General features: G+C 35.3%; 1 pseudogene; it reads right to left on the reverse strand.

The window, feature by feature from the left end:
- Nucleotides 1-2,013: 2,013 nt before the first annotated feature.
- LOC100719126 (large ribosomal subunit protein uL30-like) lies at nt 2,014-2,745 on the reverse strand (annotated as a pseudogene).
- Between the last annotated feature and the right edge of the window lie 18,962 nt (nt 2,746-21,707).

Consider the following 21,707-nt stretch of genomic DNA (forward strand, 5'->3'; position numbering starts at 1 on the left):
GATCAAGTGTGTCTCAATCCAGCAAGATCTGATGACTAGCTTTTTATACCGAATTACACAGCACTTTATCTTGCCGGGATCAATCAAGACCTCATACTTGCTAGGCAATCACTCAACCCCACACAACACCCCAGCCATCTCTGGCTTTCTCTGGACAAAAAAATTATAAAAACACATAACCAGGAGTAGATGAGTAATAAAAGTAACAAGGAAGAAAAAGAAATCCATTCTATACACAGAAAACACTGAAATTTTTTGCTCATTGTTAGATCTATCTAAATAAATTCTGATCACTTTAAAAGTAAAATTTCTCAAAAATGTGGAGTAGTAGATGTGATCTGTTCAATAGTTTCACAGTACCCTGAAACTTGTGTGAATAAGTGTCGGGTTCCAATAATTTAACAACAACAGAAAAAGACAAAAATCCATTAAAGATTCTGGCTCACTAGTCTCATACTCTAATTTAAAAATTATTAAGCCTGTCGAAAGTTGGTGTAACTTTACATATTTTCATTTGCTTCATATATACGAGTCATTGGTAAACTTCCCAGAAAAGCATCCTGCTCTCCCTTCCTGAAATTAAATAAATCAATAATATGAAATCACCTTGAAATATGGATGCTTCCTTTTCTAGACCCAAATATTCTTATAAAAATTTGACAAGAAACTTTAACATATCTCATCATCATTGTTTCTACAAAGCAACAGCTAGTTATAAACAGTCTTTTAGTTCTCAAGGAGAGTTAAGATATTTCAAAGTCTTGTTTTTAAATCCCTTAAATCCATCTTGCTCTTATATATTTGCTAAAGTATGGTGTGTTAAGTTCAATGCTTTAAAAAATGTTTCAAGCATTTCATATGCACTTGAAAATATTTAATGGCTCTCATTCTAAGAAATGGGCACTTTCTGGAACTTCAACTCAACTAACACAGCTTCTTACAAATAACAAAGAAACCAGTGCCTATGTTCACTGTTTTTCCATAAATGTCTACAAGTTTATCAAAGAAATAACACATCTCATTTGTCAAACACAATATACATTAGTATATTTTTATATATATTGAAAAAGATACACCGCACACCCTTGTTCTTGCAGGCGGTTTTCTTGGTTACTCTTCCTATCAGGAAACAGGCAGATTTATCTACTTTTAATATATCCCTTGGGTCTGTGGCAAAAGAAAAACTTCAATGAAGGACATACTGGTATTTTTGGAACTTTTTGCATTTTCAGCCACAATCTTGCTATTCTGAATCTTTTAGTTAATACTCAATGACACATGCATGCTTTTAAGCTTTGACTTGAGCAAACTATAAAATATGCATAGTACTAAGTATTTATTTAAAGCTCAGTGTCATAGTATATATTTTTCCCATAGTAAACATTAGTTGGTGATATACATGTGGTTTACCCTGACAGGTTGGAGTTGTTGGAAATAAACAAACCAGAGTTTCTGAGTATAGTATCTTTTCTTTTCACAAGAAAGATTCAATTGGACTAAAAAATAATTCCTCAGCATTCTAAAGTTTTTTTCAATGTGGAAAAAAAAAGAATTAAAAGCAGTGGTAATTTATTATTCCTGGTTTTAGTGTATTTTTTTTTTCACTTTGGAAGCAGACACTTTTTATTAAGTGACTATCTTAGTTACTTTTTACTTGTCACTGAGAGAAAATACCTGATGCCCAAAGTTGGGAAAGGAAAGGTTTATTTCTTACAGTTTTTGAAGCTTTCAGTCCATACTCAGTTGGCTCCAAGACAGGGTGGCACGGCGGGGCCACAGTTCGTGCCTGCTGCAAACAGCAAGGCAAAACCCGCAAGAGGGCAAGACACGCCTTCTTCCCCGCCTTACATCACATCCTGGCTCCACCCCTAGGCCAGTATAGTACTCACTCCCCCAATCCAAGCTCTAGACAATGAACCAATCACACATGCACAATGCAAGCGCATGAGGCCTGGGGGCCACAGACATAAACCTTGCCACTGACCAAATCATAAAAGCACCATGGTAGACACCTTAGTTCAGCTTGTTGATCTGGTCTTCCTTGTTTCCAGCATCTCCACCTTCCACAAAATGAGTGGCCTTTCCCTGCATTCCACCTTGGGGGATGATAATTTGAAGAGCCATAGAAAGTTACTTGCCTTTTTTAAGCATTTTCCAGCAGTGAGCGGATCTCATGAATCAGGTCCTCCATGTAGATGATGCCGTATTTACCAAGAGACTGAGCAATCAGTGAATTAACTGTCAAGGCAATTTGCTTCTTATTGATTTTTCCATAGCCACACTTGTATGTTAGTCCATTTACTGACTTCAGGTTTGGGTACTCTGATGCATATATGGTTCCACAATTTTCAGCATATTAACTGAAGGCTTGTTGAGCTTAACAAAGGTACTATTGAAGGTTTGGCAAAGACGAAGAGTTGCAACACCTTGTGGACATTTGGGCTCACACTATTGATATCCCTGATCTGGATGACAAATGCCAATTTCAGTTCTGCAGGTACATAGAAGTTTCCAGGTTTTCCTCCCACCCTAGCCATTTGAATCTCAGTTCTGTCCATCTGTCTGTGCTCCTTATGATAGTGCCTGACTTCTTCATAGATGAGCTTCCTCCTACTTTCAAAGTGTCTTCTGAACAAACTTCTTTCTCAGGTGCTTTAACTTCAGCTCTGAGAAATGTCTAATTGCTTTCTTAAGGATTTTTGGCACTGCAGGAACCTTCTTTTTCATCTTTTTGACATCCTCCATGGTTCCAGCCAGAAAAGTTTAGTGTATATTTTGAAACTTTTACATCAAAGTGGTAAATTCTTTAAGATCCCTTTCCTCTAATATAAAACAATGTGTATCTCTTGCCACTGGTGGGATATATTCTCCTGAGTTTCAAAACTGGAGAACAAAAGAACAAAATGTTTGCATATTTATGTTCTTACTATGTCAATTATATTTACTCCTGTGAAGTTGTGGAAGCTTGAAGAGACATATATTTACATGCTTATTTTGCCCAATGACATCCTGTAATCTTTCCAGCATTTGTTTAATAGAAAGATATTAAGTGCTTCTGAGGACATTGAAGAGCCAGGTATATAAATAAATGATAGATAGAGTCTTATTGTGAAATTTATAAGCAACTGAATAATTTTCTTAATGCTGCCACTGTTACAGACATTGGCATCATGTACACCATGTTGGTTTTTCAGACACACAGAATTCAAGAGTTTTGAGGTCATAGAGACTTCCACCCTGAACTCAGAAGAAAGCCTGAGTGGGCAGGTAACGTGTACCCCTGGGAAGGCAGTGTGTAAAGTTGTCAAAGTGAAGTCAAAAGTGTAATGAAGATTCCAGGAAAAAGGAGTTGCCAGATACACGGACTGTCTGCGGAGCAAAGTCATAGACAATGTGTAGAGGTAGTCCAAGAGAGGCCATATGGTCTCAGATCAGCAAAGCTATGAGATCAGTGCTACCTAACTAAGCTCTTTGGAGTCTACACCTAAGCACAAATTACCCCAACTACTGGACATGAAACTATATTACGTGAAATTCAATGTTTTCCTGCTAGGTTTTGTTTTTACTTTGTTCCCATTCACTTCTGTCTCTCTATTTCTCTTTTTGGAATGGGAATGTTTACCCTGTACCCATGTGTACTGGAAGTGTTTAATATTTTTTTTTATTTGTATAGGGGTTCATAGCTAAGAGGTTGCCTTGGATCATTTCAGCAGTGCTGAAATTATCAAGACTTCAGCAACTCTTAGAGAGGCTCTAAATGCATTTTGCATAATGTGACAGACACAAGTCTTTTAGAGAGCAGGGGTTGAGGGTTAGGGTTTAGATTTAAAATGTCCCCAAATGTCTCATCTGCTCAGAGATGGGGATTTGGAAGATGATTACACCACAAGAGCACTATAATCAGTGAATTAAACCCATGAGAAGTTTGCTGCTGGGTGTGCTGTTAGGATGTGGGACTTGGTTGGGAGAAGGAGGTCACTGGGGGTGTGATCTGGAAGGGTTATTCTTGCCCCTGGTTCCTCCTTGCTCTCCTGTTGCTTCATGGCTGTTATGGGATAAACAGCTGTTCTTCACCAGGCCCTTCTGCCATGCTGTTTCTGCCTGAAACTGAAACCATGAACCAGAAAAAATCTCTCCTCCTTTAAATTATGGGTTTGGGGTGTTGCATTTTGTGTCAGTAATGGAAAAGTGATTAACACACTATGTCAATAGGAAGATAAACAGGTAGAGGTACTAAAACAACTAAGTTATGTATATATCTATGAGAGGAATTCAGGCCTCATTTCTTCCAAAACAAAAAAGAAAGAAAGAAAGAAAGAAAGAAAGAAAGAAAGAAAGAAAGAAAGAAAGAAAGAAAGAAAGAAAGAAAGAAAGGAAGGAAAGATTAGAGAACCATTCTGCGATGAAGAATTCTATGCCCAGGATGCCCAAGCACATTAGCAAATAGTCTGAAGAGTCTTTACTGCACAGAAACACCTTCCTATAATACATAACACCCCCAAATGCATGATGATATGTAGGAGCCCTGGAAAATTAAGTTTTCCAAATCCAGGGGGATGTTTGATGTACAAGAACTCTTTTGATGTGCTACATGAAAAAGAAAGGAATAAGAGCTTTAGAAAAGAAGATACCAACTTAGTACAGTACCTTTTTCTGAACTCCACCCTCTAGGAATAACACTGCCGTATTTAAAATTCCATTCTCAAACCACTGACCTCATGCAGTTCCTAGGCCACCTTTTTCCTAAACAAAAATTTTAAAAAGATACTTCAAGTTAAGATAAATGGCATATATCTAGGTTTAGAGTATAGATGTAGTTCAATCAAAAGAACACACGAGAGAAGGGGGACTGGAAAACCCTTAAGTTCTGTTGAATCTTGATGCATTACCTCTAAGCCTCATAGCTTTGGAATGCCTGTGGCTTCTTTGAAATGAAATATAATCCTGGATTTAGAGTACTGATACTACAAATAAGTCAATGATATATTTTGGGGGGAGATTATTATTTTAATCTTGTTATCGTAGCTGAGTTTGAATAATTGGGATCTATCCTTAAGATTTCTCTTTGCAAATTGAAAGAGATCTATATTATTTCCTTGAAAAGTCACATACTCTTACATTTTTGCAGAAATATTGCTGATGCTGTCAAGGCAGACTATTTTTCTGACTTATCTATATTTATTAACTATTATTAGCTATGTAATAATTACCACCAATTCTATAATTCATTCTACACAAAGAAAATATTCATTTCATTGAAATTAAGTCAGTTATTTCTAAACTGGTAAATTATTGTGTGCTGCAGATTTTGTCCCATCTAAATGCTGAATTACACAAAGGTCTTAAGTATTCTAAAAGGTTCTACTTAAATCTATGTATCATATTTATAATATTTTGATGCAGAAAGTTTTTATACCTATGCTTGAAATTTTTATTTTAAAGTATAATTTAAATTTAACCACTCTCAAGTAGCTTGGATATTTTGATGCTTGCTATTACAATTCCTACACTCCCAAGGAATATACATTTTACATTTTAGGTAGTATTCTGACAGAATTCCTTTGCCTATTTGGGGGGGGAGGGTTGGTTCTCTCAGTATTTGATTTCTATGTCTGCAGAACACTGTTAAAATACTTATGATCCTAGATATTTTAACTATAATGAATCTACTTGTATCTGAATAATTATAGCAGCATTATTCATAGTAGCAAAAAATGAAAAAAAGATTGTCAATTGCTAAATGGATAAATAAGCAAAATGCAGTATGTGCACACAATGAAATGTTATTCATCTGTAACAAGAAATAATGTACTGGTGCATACTACAGTGTACATGAACCTCAAAATCATATTCCAAGAAAAAGAAGCAAATCACAAAAGACTATGTATTGTATTATTCCATTGTTATGAAACTTCCAAAATGGATCAGTCTATAACAAGGTAAATTAGTGGTTGTGTAGGGTTGAGTTGGGGAGGAAGAAAGGACAAAGCAAAAAGTTTCTGGGAGAAAGGGAGATGAAAATGTTTTAAGTTAGGTTGTAGCCATATTGTGCTATCTATCCTCTGAATAAATTAAAAAACCATTAATTGTACACTTTGCGAAAGTTGCCTGATAGGTGGATTATATGCCAATAAATTGTTTTTTAAAAAATCAGAGAGAGGGTTTGAATAGTTATCTGAGGTTAAACTTACTTGGAAGTACTGTCACCTGCTTCATTTTTTATATAACTCAAATTCACTAGAAAATTACTATCTCCTCTACTTTATGTGATAATGTAATTTCCATAGTTCAAAAGTATTGTTTTTGTCTCACTGTTTGAAAATTTGAGACATTTACAAAATAAGCAGATTTTTTTAAAAAATTAAAAAAGACACTCGAAAGTGATATAATCATCACAGTCAGTATTAAATTATTGTCTTTATATTCTTTTTTTGCCATCCATTCATTGTTGTTGCTCTTTTTCTGTTCCAAATCTACATTAATTTGCTTCAGATTTACCAGAATGAAACTTTGTTTTCATGCTTGTCAGTATTAATGTGAAGCTAACCATTTACCTTGGATGTTATCAAAAGCTAACTTATTTTTAGGATAAGTTAATAATATCTAAAACAACAGTGTTATCCTATGTCTCACCAAAACACTCACCAAAACACTCTGGAGGATGAAAAGTTTAATCCAACACACTTTAACTGTCAAATAAATTATGTAATTTAGAACCTAGAAATCCAACTCGGTAATCCTGAGAAATGTCCTCCCTGTCCCTCCCTCACGCTCTCTACAAGGTTCAAGAAACAGCAGTTACAACATTGACATCTAGTTGCAAATTGCAGGTATTTGGTACTCTCTCCCTGGTATTCTAAAATCATCCTAGCTTTTCTAAAACCTAAAAGATGTTGTGATTATATATATATATATACATATATATATATGTATATATATATATATCCTATTTCTATTTGTCAGAAAAACAAACTGAAAAACTCTACAAATAAGAAATACTTCAAGTAACAGAAGCTGCATATCCCTGTTAGCTTAAAATCTCTGAAATGTGGCAGCTCTTTTCCTGAAGAAATAGCTTACTAACCACAGTGTAAGTCTGTATCTTATCTTTAATCCCTGTTCAAATTCCATCTGTAACTAACGAATTAGGGAAGATCTCCAAAATTGATTACAAATGGGAAGACTCTGCTCATCACAGTTCCAGAAGTTCATGACCATAATAAATGTGACGCTGTGATAGAAAGTAAACTGTGAAGCAGCATAGATCTTGACTGAAAATTGCACCCCAAATAAACTGAGCTAATCTGGAGCTGATATAAGTGACTCAGAGGTGAAGTTGAAGTAGGGGCCTTGCATGGGCCATCACCCCCGGTGATCAGTCAAAATGAGCTCTGCATTTATTGAAGACTTAGAACTGGGCTCAGGAGCACAAAATCAGCATGGAGCAGAAACAACTTCAGGGCCACACTTTCTCTTTTGAAAGACAACTGCCAGATCCATTTCTGCATTGCCAAGAGAATTTTCACATAAATCAATCTAGAACTGTCCACTTTCTCTTCCAGAGACACAGCATACACTTTTTTTTTATAGAGTTTTTAAAACGTCAAGAATTTTGCACAATCATCACTTTCAAGCCAAATGACCTGTAAAAAGTAAAATTTGAGAGATATTGTATAAGAAAATTGAAAGAGAATATGTAACAGTCAGAAATTTTTATTACTAGACCACTATATTTCTCTTTTGTGAAAAACAATATTACAATAATGTTGTTACTTGTTGAGATGAACCCACTTAAGACTTACACATGACTAGAAAAAGAAATTATTTCTCTTACAGTTATCATTTCTCTCTGAGATCAATTTCATGTTTCTCAAAATCTTGGAATGGATTTTCTTGTGGATGTTTCACTCTACCCATGTAATACAAATAGATCTGGAAATAAGTTTATTGCAAAATTGAAGCAATCTGCTATTAGTTTATCAACAAAATAAAACAAGTGAGTTTTGATGCTTTCTTAAGATTTTACTTTTATGGCAATGATCATTTTAGAAACAAGCAGAATAGTTCTTTTATTTTAGATATTCTAGAGTCAAGTTTCTGTGATCCATTTATGATTGACCCACTGTGGATCCGTCCTGGGCCTCAGGTTAATTTCACACACCAAGGTTGCTCCAACTTTGAAAGGGCAGAGTGCAGGAAGCCACGTGCAAGATAGCAATCATCAGCTCTATTAAAGAGGTTCCAAATCTTCTAGCTCTGCACTCAGATGCACAGTAATTCCCCGTGTTAGCATTCACTAAAGCGACAAGTTGATGGGGCAGAAGATGGGGAGGAAAATGACCCTGGAAGCAGAGTGTTGGTTTTACACTCGCTGGGTATCCGTTACAAGTGAATTTCCTCTGGCGCCAGCAGGTATTTTGAGCAGGCAACCAGAGGGATCCCAAAGGGGAAGGATGGGGTAGAAAGATGGGGCTGTAAGTTTGGGGATCAAAGCTGTAATGATTCCAGAGGAGACCGAGAAAGATCAGATTGATTTGCCAAATGGATGGGAAAGGTACTTTAAACTTCCCAGGCTTACAGCAGCAAAGAAAGGAAGGAAACAGAAGATAGTAAAAGGGATTCCAGAGAAGAAAGTACACCAGGCTGACTCCAAGGAAGACGAGCGGCTTTACCCAAGATTTTTACTCTGGGGACTCCAGAGAGCACTTTAGCCCTCGGATTCTGCCTTAGTGCCAGGGATGATCCACGACTCCTCCCAGTGTCCCCAGGAGGCCAGGAGGGCAGGATGAGGTGGAGGCCAACCGGGGCGCTGACGTTTGCTCAGAGGCCCCAGCAAGCCCTCCCCGGAGGTCTGGAAGCAGAACCATTAAAACCGGCGGCCCGCTAATGTGCACAGTAAAAGTGACTGCGATTTATTTGGATTTGTCACTATAACGGTCGGAGAGACAGCTCGTTACCCCATGCGGATCCTTGACAAATTGACTGGGCAGTGTAAGAAAGGACTGTCCCTCTGACCCCGGGCGGTAATGGAGCGGAAGGCGAAATCCTCCCACTTGCTCTTGGCCCCAAGGGGCGCGCCCAGCCGGCTGGAGGTGCGACTTCACCTGTGGACTAAGCGACCTCAGCAGCTCGCCCTGCTGGCCAAGGTGCCCTCTCCCTGCCAGAGGGATCTAGGCCACAGCCCATAGGTCAGCAAAGGAGATTTCAGCTCATTCTCCTGCAACATTTTCTCCCCCAGGTGTCCGGAAGGTCGTCGCACCTGCTACCAGCTCTACTGTCCTGCAGGTGACCCAGTACCCAGGAGAGTTCACTTGGGTAACAATTGTTTTGCTCAGTAGCATCTGGCTCCTGCATCTTAGAGGTCGTTAGATGTCTTTTTCTAGGCACTAACAAGTGGCTGGAACCTGAAATTTAATTCTGTTTCATAAGGAATGTGATTATATATATTGGGGTTTTTTTAGGCTAATTCTTAATGTCACCAAAGCCTAAGCTCTTGCTTCTACACAACTAATGTGACAAACAACTGTCAATTTATTCCTTCCATATTTCTGAGCTTAAATTACTGTTAGAAGTTATTTCTGCCATTAACATGTTAAATGCTACATTAAAATTCTTTTAAAATAAGGACATTTGTGCTATCTACTAATAAACACAAATAGGTAGATTCTTCACTTACTGTCAAGAGCAATTACTTTTGCAGCAATATACTACTTTTAATGTAATTTATTGCTACATCAACTTTAGGCCAATGCTGTTTTTATCAGGTTATGCAAATGAGTAGGTCTAAACACCTACAATATGTAAATAGCACCTGAATAGGATCTGAAATAGCACTTTTTGGACAATCTCTAAAAGACTGTGTCCAACGGTGAGGTTAATTTATGTAGCTGTTTGCTTTTATTTTGGTTAAAAATTTACACTGGGAGAGTGATCTGAATAAAATTCTTTTTTATTCAGTAAAAGAAATTGGATCTCTCCAGTTAAAAAGATGAAAGTTCAGCCTGGCTAGAAGGTGAGGGTTTTAGCCCTTTTGAAGGCGACCATTTGAACCTGAAAATTTTGCGTGTCTATCTATCTTGCTAAAAGTCAGAGCAAGATAAAGTGTAACTGGCTCTGATATTTGCTGGAAAGAAAACATCGAAATGACTGCTCATTTATCACCGTAGCCATGCTCCCCTCCTCCACCGTGGTTTAATTGACAGTGTAACACCGAGATGTTTGTGTCTTTTCTTGACTGTTGGAAATAAATCCAACCCCATGAAAGGGAAATTTGAAGTTATCAGGCCTATTATGAAAAGAAATTATAAGAAAAAATTAGGAATTGGTTGTAAAAATTCTACCATCATCAAGAAGCTCCATCCAAATTCTGCGCTGATCTGTGATTTTCTCTCCTATTTGGCATGTGGTGAGTCTCCCCATGTAGATTCATTAATTTTAATCACTATGTCAGAGTGTAATCAAGATGCTTCATGACACTATTCCTAAATTCACTGGAAAATTATTTACTTTATTGATTAAAGAGATCAAAATAAGTTCATTTGTTTCTAATGCAGATATTTTAGCCAAATGAAAACTGCATTTATGTTTTCTAAATACACAAAGAAAAGTAGCCAATGTGCATATTTAATAAAGTTCAATCTCAAGAGTAATCACTTATATAATATTAAAAACAATAAAAGGTCCTATTTTTAAGTGGTCTAATCAAAATTTCTTCAATACAGTATCTAATTTTATAAGAATTTAATGAAATAATCACTGCCAAATACTACTTAAGAATATGAAAATTAGAAAAACCTAAAAATACCCAAGAATATTATTAAAAGATTAAAATACACATGTTCCCACTTAAAAGTTCTATTTTAGGAATTTATGTGCATAAAGATGTTATTTAAAGAATATTCACAAAAACAAAAATTGGAAGTATACACCACATGAAAACTTGTTTTGCCACTCAATTATGTCATAAAAGAAAACCTAATAACATCCGAAAATGTCTATAACATTTTAGATAACAAAATGGGTTATTGTAAGCTATAATCCAATTTTTGCTAGTGAACATCTTTTCTGTTAAAGTATCACCTATCTTATAACGTCAGATTGAATTTATATTGATTGTCCTTAATACTGGAACTCCCTGTTCCAAAAATGTGCCTGTTACACAGGTGTCTATTCACAGTTATTTAAATTAACATATTTATGATAAATGCTCATACATGGCACCAATCCTCCTTTATTGCCTTTCATTTTTAAAGTGTTTCTAGAAATGCAAGAATCAGTTGTCTTAGCCTTTAAACAATGCTTGCATGTATTTTTTTTGATATTTTATTAAATTTACTGATTAAACAGGGAGAAATACATTTTCAAAATACTGTGTCTTCAACCCCAGGAACAACTTGAACTTTATGTAAAGTTGTGTTTTTTCCAATTTTTAAAAAATTACTCAGTGACATAAATATTACCCAAAAGGAATTACAGTGATGAAGAGTAAGAGTTCTCACCCCTGTGAGACCTGGAGTAGGTCACATAAGAGCCTTGGTTTTGTGCCTTCACTGCTGCCCATGTGAAACAGAAAGAGCAACGAATTCTGCCTTCCACACGTGTGTAATTAACTGAGAAGCTTCGTACGAAACACTTAAAACTGTACCTCGTAATTCTGAGTGCTCAATAAATATTTCTAATTACCAAATATTGAACATTACTTCTTGAATTTTTTCCCCAAGTATTTCACCCTTTATTTTGCTGTTACTGTAAATTAGAACTTTTCTTCTTTTGTAAAATTCTCTAGCAGGCTGTAACATGGATTAAGAAAATTGCTAAATCTGTATATCAATTTACAAATAGTCTCTTGTTCTATTTAAAGGTTCTAAACTGATTTTCAACTATCCAGATACGAAATTTTATCATCTGAAGACAAATATAAATGATTCTCTACCTATGCAACTTTACTTATTAATTTCTTCCTCATTTAATTGCCTTAAAATGTTCAGAATCATAATAAATTACAGCAGAGATAATATATTCTTTTGTCCTTAATTTAGTCAGAATAGGTCTAGATTTTTATAGGCTTTCATCATATTACAGAAGTTTCTATTTAGTAAGGGTTAAGGTTAGAGTTAGTGAGTAAATGTTAAATTTTGTCAATTTAGCACATATGGCATGACTATGTGTTTTTTCGAGACCTATTAAAATAAAGTGTCTAACATTAAAATATCATTTTATTGATATATTTTATGAATATACTTACATGTCTCAAATTAGTCTGTTTTAATGCTATTTATTAGTATTTTGGTTAGAATTTTTGCAAAGATTTGCAGTGAACAGGGATCAGAGTTCCTGGGTATAGTGGTAACTGTGTGCCTGTATGCACTTAGTCAAGTGCATTAACATTCCTAGAATTTGCTGTCAGTATTACATTACTGTCACAACAATAGTCTGGAAACTTTCTTTTCTTTCTCTTCTCTGAAACTGCTTCACTAATGGTGAAGTTATCTGTTCCTTAGAGATGACAGAATCCCATAATAAAATAATCTTGATCTGTTGGCTTTTTTAGTGACAAAAGAATTCTAAGAACTACTAGACTTTTCTGTCTCTTCTGGTTTGAGTTTTACTACATCATATTTTTCTACAAAATCATCTATGCTTTCGTATAGGTGACAAAAGTAATCTAAATTATCCTGATCCCTTAGTTATATATCTTTATTTTCCTTCTTGTTTCCAACTTAAAACTTATTTTAACATGCAAGAATAATACACACACTGGCATTATTCAGCTCATACTTATGCATCTATGTGAATGGTAATCATTATCAATTTGACCAGGTTAACAGACATGCAGCGGTTCAGTGAAGCACATTTTTGGTTGTCTGTGAAAGGTGGTCCTGGAGATGACTGGCCTATACCCCAGTAAACTGAGAGAGGAAGACTCACCCTGCTTGTGGATAACACCATCTAATAGGCTTGCAGCTAACATGAAATAAAAGGGAAAGAAGAAGGACTTCAGTCTAAGTTTGATTTTTAAAGCTCCATCCTACGAGAGCAAGTGCATCTTTTGCTACTGCCATTACTGTGTACATCAGATGCCAGTGTTCTCTGTCTTTCAACGTGGAAACACAACAGTGACTCCAGGGAGTGTCCATACTTTCTGCGTATCAACTAGTGCTGTATCTTCGATGCCTCTTGTTCTGTGGATGCCAGCTCCTTTGGCTGACCAACTCCTGGCTTCTCTGGCTCTTCAACATGCAGATGGCCATTGTGGACTCTCCTGCCTCTGATCCTGTAAGATGGATAGATAGATAGATAGGTAGATAGATAGATAGATAGATAGATAGATAGATAGATGGAAATGGATTGCATTGATTTCATTTCTCTAGAGAACCCCACTAAATACATTCTATTAATCAATTTTAAAAGATACTTTGTATAGGTGTACTCAATGATATATATCATTTAACTCCTTGAAGAATCTAAGGAAAACTTCTATATATTACTAAATATTTTTAATGTGCCCAGATCTCCAAGTTGACGTGATCTGACATGTTTTTGTTTTTGTTTTTTGTCTTTTTTTGAGACAGAGTCTCGCTATGCAGTTCAGGCTGGCCTTGAGCTCACTTTGTAGCCCAGGATGGTCTCGAACTCGCAACGATCTTCCTGCCTCAGCCTCCCGAGTGCTGGGATTACAGGCGTGAGCCACCACGCCCAGCTGTGATCTGACATGTATTACCCACGTTAATCTTCACAAAAAGAACTATTAATATTCCTGCTTTGAAAATGGGGAAATCAAAACCCAGAGGGGTTAATTAATTTTTTCTGTGCGAAGGCCTCAACACAAATAAGCTCTGAACACTGGCAGTCTGACACCAGGAAAGCCCATCTTGTTAGCATGACACTACTAACAAGTAGTAGCTCCACTGTTTCTGGCACAGTGGTCTCGTAAGTGAGCTTAAGAATTAATATCATAATTCGTAAAAATTACCCATAAAAATAATTTTTGTCTTAGAATAGTTCACAGTAGATTTTTATAAATTAAACCATGAGAAAAAGTACTGAAAACACTACTACTTTCTACGTACTTGAAATGCCAAATAAATATATGTGCTACCTCAAGCCTATCTCCCAGCAAAAACCAGTATTGGTCTCTGCTGTGGTAAATGCTTCTTCCAGCTCAGAAATTCCATGTCAGAACCTAATCTTCAGTGAAGTAAAGAGATGGAGCCTTTGGAAGGTGACTGGTCATGAGGACTTATATTCATGAATGAAATTAGTGTCTTTATAACAGAACCCAAGGAAGCATGTTATTCCCGTTAGTCTTCCTCCTCCATAAGAAGACATATGAAACTCACCAGGAACAAGCCCTTCCCAGACACTGACTCTGCTGAGGCTTTGATCTTGAACTTCCAGTCTCCAGAAGTGTGAGCAATAAATTTCTATTGTTTATAAATCACCAGACTAAGGTATTTTTTATAGTAATCCAAATAGAATAAGACAATCTTCCACTTAATGCAATGGAAAGCAAAGAGTTTTAAACAGGACCAACTTGACTAGAAGTTTAGTCTGGCCACCTCATGAAGATTGGATAGAGGGGGCAAGAAAGGATGTGGAGACCAGTTTGGACTAATTGCAGTGCAGTTATCAGGGCAAATGATGGTGGTAGCTTCAACACTTATGTTCACCGGGAAGATGGAAGAGGTGAGATGGATTCCAGAGCTCTTTAGAAGGCAGAATCAACAGAAGTTTGTGATGGATTATCCTAGGTGGAAGATGAGACAGAAAGAGGTGTCAGCAATCAGTCCTGAGTTTCTGGATTCTGTAGTTAGGGTTGCTCCAGAGAAATGAAGTTAGCTTGCTTTCTCTGGGTCTGTAACCTGTATCCCTGGCATCAGGAGTATCACAGTTTTGAAAAAATATGGATATAACTGTTTAGTCAATAAACATCTGTTCAATGAATACTTACATGTATTACAAAAATAGAAAACCTAGACCCTAAAATAGTTTGTGCAATTATAAAAAGATCAAAGAAACCCTCTCTGAATAGACACTAGTCTATGTGGTAAATAAAGACAAAATAAGTTGCTTCACTCAGGAATACTTTTACCACAGGGAGTAAATAAAACATTGTATGACAATGGAGAAATATCAGTCAGAAAGACGTGCATTTCATCAAACACTTTGAATGACTACACGAGGCAGATCATCACCCCATAACTAAGTGATTTATGTCTGAAAAGATGAACAATGCTACCCAACTAGAAATATGATTACAAGAATTGAATGTGATACTACATGTCAAGTTTTCAATGATTCTGTTCCCCAGTATACTTTTCCTTTAAAATATGTGATTCCTGGAAGTTAAGCCAGTTAGTCCTAAGCACAGTCTTGCCTCCCTAGGCAAGAAACTGAAAGTAAATAAGATCCAAAAGTTACAATAAATACAGTGAAAGGGAAAGAAACTGCTCAAAGGGAAATCATATTGTTTGATCAATTTTGCATGCTTGTGTCTGGTAACTTGAGCAACTATTTTGAAAATGACAGTATGCAATGAAACAACCATTGGTAAAATCCTATCCTTTTGTTTTGAAATCTTGTATCACTGACGTTTGTTGTTGTCCTTAGGCTTTTTTTTTTTGTTATTGTTTTCTTTTTGATTGTTTGCTTGATTGCTTTTTGATTTTTCTGTTTTTCTCCTTAAAATAAAAAATAAAAATAAAAAAGCCAATTAGTTCTTTATACCATAGTGTGAATTATTTTACTGCATTTTAAATAAAAATTTTACTTTTAGAGGCTACACGGGTTAAATGAGCATAATTTTGCAAATATTTAATATCAAAGAAAAAATCATTGTTACAAAGGAATGTAATGAACTGAACATCTAGGAAATTATCAATTATGTTGAAAAATGTAAAATATAATTGCATCTTTTAAAAATATAGATTTTTTTACATATATTCTTTGTAATAAATAAAACCTTTTTAAATATCATTCAGTAAAAAGATTTTCTTTCATCTTTCCACATATATATAACATAGCATCACAGTTCTGGCAATATGGATCTAATATAATCATAATAAAAATCTAAGAATCTCAAATATTTTAATTGCCTTGAAATTTGTTTCTCCATTATTTTTTATTATACATAAATTCCAAAAGCTTTGTAATCACTTTGTGTACATACAGAGATTTTCATTGTAACTGATTTGCTCAAGCACAGAATTGGAATGATAGACTGACAATTCACTCCAAATTCACATTGCAGAATATAATGATTAATTTCTCAAGGAGCATTAGAGCATCAGTGACTTTTCTTGAAGATATTGGAAGAAAAAGAACTATGACTTGAAACATGTAAGAAACACAAAGTAGAACTCAAACTGGTAATAATGAATTAGTCTTTATTACTTAGCATGTTCTTTCACGTGTGTGTGTGTGTGTGTGTGTGTGTGTGTGTGTGTGTACACAGTCTCACACTCTCCTAACAAGTCTATGAAGCTCAGGAAGTTAATTATGTGCGAGCTCATTCAATCAGAAGGAAGCAGGACTAGAATGACCCACCCACCCGGCCCCATGACTAACTGTGCTTCTCAGAGAGCCCACCCCTCCAGTTTGCCTGAAGAAACTCTGTGTCTGTGACCTGTAGCCCAGGCAACAGGAGTATCTTAATTGAATCCCTTTTTGCTTCAGATCTGGTAATTTTCCAGTCAATCAACTTAACTGTTTTGTTGGAGTACCTGTTTAAATCTATAGTACAGCTTAAGGCACAGAAATGTTAGGTCAAAATGTATGTTGAATGGAAGGAGAGAAATACCAATTCAATATTAAATCTATTGGTTTGCAGTTTAGGGCAGCTGCTGTCCTAAACAAGGTGGTTCAACTAAGTAGCAACCTGATAAGTAAGATGGGAATGAAGACGAGCAAAAGGACTGCAGATGATGGAGTCTACTCTGAGAGCTTTTGGTACAAGAAAAGTTGTAACAAATATCTGGTAAATGAGAAAGGACTCCAAGGAGCAGGATATTAGGCATAAGCTGTTATAGACATTGACAGTATTGTCTTATATATTTGAGGAGAATTCTACTTAGGAAAAATTCTTATTGTGTGTGCTTTGGAAATTTATCAGTGTACTAATTTTGTACTTTAATTGAAAGCATTACTTAAGTAATTAATAAAAACCTATAACTTAAAATTTTTCAAATATTATAATAATGATTTCACATATATTTAAGCAAAATTCTCACATTTTATTGATCAATACATTGGACATAATTAAATACTTCAAATAATTCATACAAATGATCACAATAAAAAACCTACGTAGTATAATTAAATAAGATAAAGGGTATTTAAAGTTCAAATTTAAATTTTCTTTCCTTTCTTTTTTTTTCTTTTTCTTTTCTTCCTTCTGTCTAATTCTGAGACAGGCATCAAACTTGGAATCTTTCTGTCTCATTCTCAAGAGTACCTGGGATGCCAGCCATGTGACGCCATCCTCACCTTAAATTTATTTCTTTATCATCCCTACACTTATTTTCATTTCTCAAATAATTTTCTAGATCATTAAAAGACAATATTTAGATTATTAAGAACGAGTACATTGGCTGACAAGGCTTCTCTGCTGATTTTACAGAAACAAGCTCCTGAGCCCCGCTGTCCTATTCTCTTACTACCCCTCAGTTGTCCTAAATCGGGGTAAACCTGGAGGATTAAGAAGACATATGACAGAGCTGGGGCATCTACCAATTTGAATAGAAATATTTCAGCTTTATCTATCTCAGCTTACCCATATCGTAAGACACAGAGAAGAAAGAATGTGTTCTTCAGAGCTACCAACGTTAATGTGGGTTATTAAACACTGATCCTTGTTTGGGATGCAGTTCTTGTCCACATTATCCAAAATGATCTGACTGAGTCCCTTTGGATGCCTGGATTTTGCCCACAATAACTTTCCAAAGATTATAAGATCTTAACAAAGCAGATAACTTTTGATATCTCACAAGCTTAATTATTGTTTTCTCTGATGCTTGTATTTTAGTTTAGAATTTTCTTAAACTTTGCTTTATCATCATTATGTAAAGACATTTTACCTCCCTGAGTAACTTGGGCCTGAACTGGTATGAACCTCTGAAAGTTTTGGCTCTTTGAAATATCACTTCTTCCTTCTCATCAGTGGCCAAAGTTTTTTTCTCATCAATCCTCAGTGTTGATGTGGAGGTATCAGTTTGTAAAAGTAATAAAAAGCTTAGTCTTGGTCATGATGTTTATGAGAAATATTCATATGAAAATGACCAAAAAAGATATGAATATTTATTCCTGAAATTTAACAATGAAATCCAGAGTAAAGATTTAATTGGAGAACATTCATACATAAATGCTCATACATAAGACTTGAAATATTCATACATTAAGACTTGAAAATGGTTGTGATCTCTAAATAGAAGGATAAGCAACAGAATATAGTTGTTACGGTTTAAGTTTAAAATGTCCTCCAAAACCTCAGAAAATGAGACATCCAAGGGAAAAGACATCCCTTGTTCATGGATAGGAAGAATAAATATTGTGAAAATGGCCATTCTCCCAAAACTGTTATACAGATTCAATACACTCCCAATGAATATATATCATCAACATACCTCACAGATCTAGAGAAATCACTCCTAAAATCATCTGGAACCAGAAGAGGCCTAGAATAGCAAAGACAATTCTAAGAAGCAAAGGCAAGGCAGGAGGCATCACAATCCCTGACTTGAAGTTGTACTACAAAGATACTGTAATAAAATCAGCATGGTACTGGAATAAAAACAGATCTGAAGATCAATAGAATAGATTAAAACATACAACCACAATCACAAACACACTCAACCACCTTATCTTTGGTAAAGGGGCCAAACACATTCACTGGAAGAATGATAATCTCTTTAATAAATGGTGCTGGAAAAATTGGCTCTCTATATGCCAAAAACTAAAACTAGACTCATGCCTATCACCATGTACTAAAGTCTAAATGGATATAATATCTAAACATTAAAACAGAAACTCTAAATCTGTTGGAAGACAAAGTAGGTAGAAATCTTGAAGACATAGGGGTAGGTAAACATTCATGAATAAGAATCAAACCCCACGGGAAATACTTCCCAGAATCAATACCTGGGATCACATTAAAGAGTTTCTGCAAGTTGAAAGAAATCTCTAGCATAGTGAAAAGAAAACCCACAAATTGGGGGGAAAATCTTAATGGACTGTCCCTCAGACAAAGGAGTTCTGTCTAAGACATATACAGAATTTTAAAAAATCAGACCCCTGAAATTCAAAGATCCTATCCAAAAATGGGCAACTGAGAATCCACAGTTCTCAGATGAAGAAACACAAATGGCAAATAAATATATGAAAAACTTCATCATCATTAGTTATTAGAGAAATGTAAATTAAAACCACACTGAGATTCCATCTCACTCCAGAAAGAATGACCAGGATCAAGAAAACTACCAACAACAAATGCTGAGAGACTGTGGAGAAAAAGGAACTCTTCTGTGCTGTTGGTGGGAGTGTAGACTGGTGCAACCCCAGTGGAGGTCAGTTTGGAGACTGCTCAAAAAGCTGGGATTGGAAGTCCCATTTGATCCAGCTATTCCACTGCTAGACATATTCTCAGAAGAACTGAAAATATCATACCACAGTGACATAAGTGCACCCATGTTTATAGCAACACAATTTGTAATAGCAGATCTTGGAAACAACCTAAGTGCCCATCAACTGAGGAATGGATTAAAAAAAAGTTGTGGTATTTTTATACAGTGGAGTACTACTCAGCTATAAAGAATGATCACATTGAAATACTTATAAATAAATGGATGCAACTTGAGACCATACTCATAAGTGAAATAAATCAAACTCACATGTATAAATACCATGTAGTCTCACTAGTGTAAGAAATGGTAAGAGTACATAAGATTTTATGGTAATCATGATTCCCCATTACATTGCTTTGAAGCCTTATAATGTTTTCATTCATTTCATACAGTCAAATAGTTTTATTCTGTTTTGTTTGATTTTATTATGTGTGATGGTATGAATAGCTACTTTGAAGAAAACAAGACATTATGGCAGCCATTGATGATTTAACATCATCTTGCTTTGAAATCCTACCATGCTTTTGTTCTTCTGTTTCCATTGGTTCTATCATGTTGTGTCTTATCGTATGTTAATATGTGTGATAGTATAAACAAATTTTTATGGAAAATGAGATATTATAGTAGCCATTGTTCATTTTCTGTTATTTGTTTCAGAATTCCCTGTAATACTTTCATTGTCTTGAATGGTTTTATACTATTTTGTAATGTTTGATATTATTGTATGTGAAGGTATGCTCAACTATTTCAAAGAAAGAAACATTTTGGTAGCTACTGTTAATACCGGGTTGTCTTCTTGTGAAGTGCTGTGTTGCTTTCATTGTTCTGTTCTGATCTGATCTGTTCTGTCCTCTTTTGTTTTATTCTCTTTAAAATAAAAATTTTTAAAATGTCCTCCAAAAGCCTTACATGCTTTGAATAATTGAAACATGAAGGAATTCATCCACTGATGAGTTCAGCACGTCCATGTGCTGTGAGGAGGTGGAGCTGATCAGAGGCGGGTCACGGGGGGTGTGACCTGGGAGGGTGTATGCTCATCCCCAGATCACCCCTTCTGTTTCCTGGAGGCCACAAGCTAAGCACCTTTACCTCTGCCGTGCTTCTCTATAGTGTTGTGTCTGCCTTGGAGCCAGTTGACTATGAACTAAAACTGCGAACCCTGCCTCTTTTAAATTGTGAGCAACACATACCTTTTGTCAACATCACGAAAGTGATTAACAGACTAAATGCCTATGTTTAGGCAATTTGTGCAAGAAGAAGCCATAGGAAAACTACCCAACCAAAGATAACAGGAAGACAACATAAAATACATAGTGTCTCAGGATCCAAGCAAGGATAAAAGAAAGTTAACTATATATTAAATTAAATATATATTCCATTGTTGATCACCTTGTATTATGTTTTTACATTATCTATTATGTCAACCCTTTTGATTTGACTGACTTTGTTCTGTGATGTCACATTTGGTTTTACTCTCTTCCAAAAAAGTAATAAGAACTGTGGGAGCAATAAAACCCAAAATGTGTAATAGTCATTGTACAAAAGAAAGGAAAAGAAAGTGCTCTAAATGATATAACTGCATGTATATTTAAGTGTATAAGATAGACAATGATATTACTGAGTTTTGTTGGATCATTGAACAGAACTATTTGCAGTCTCACTGTTTGAATGTCCACTTTATATGCTTTAATTTTGTAACTTGAACAAATATTTCTAAGATGACAATATATAATCCATTAATTAGTGATTTCCTACTGTTTAGTGTTTTTTCTAAAATTCTGTATAACATGTACCCTTTGTCTGCTTTTTTTTCTTTTTTCCCTTAAATAAAATTTTAAAAATTTTAAATATATATTAATCAAAATTAAACATACGTATTAAAATATATATTTTTAAATATATATACATTTTAAAATATATATAAACATGTATTAAAATATATAATATATATATATTTTTGAAATAGCAAAAAATGCTAATAGTAGCCTAAATGTCCATAAATCAGGAAGTGACTATGTTATTTGGTTATGGTATAGTGACATCATAGACTATACCGTGACCATTGCAATGAGGGAGATTTACGCTTAGCAG

The sequence above is a fragment of the Cavia porcellus genome, unplaced genomic scaffold (genome assembly GCF_034190915.1).
Source record: "Cavia porcellus strain 051 isolate PalLab524CR breed Dunkin Hartley unplaced genomic scaffold, mCavPor4.1 scaffold_22, whole genome shotgun sequence".
NCBI classification, from domain to species: Eukaryota; Metazoa; Chordata; class Mammalia; order Rodentia; family Caviidae; genus Cavia; species Cavia porcellus.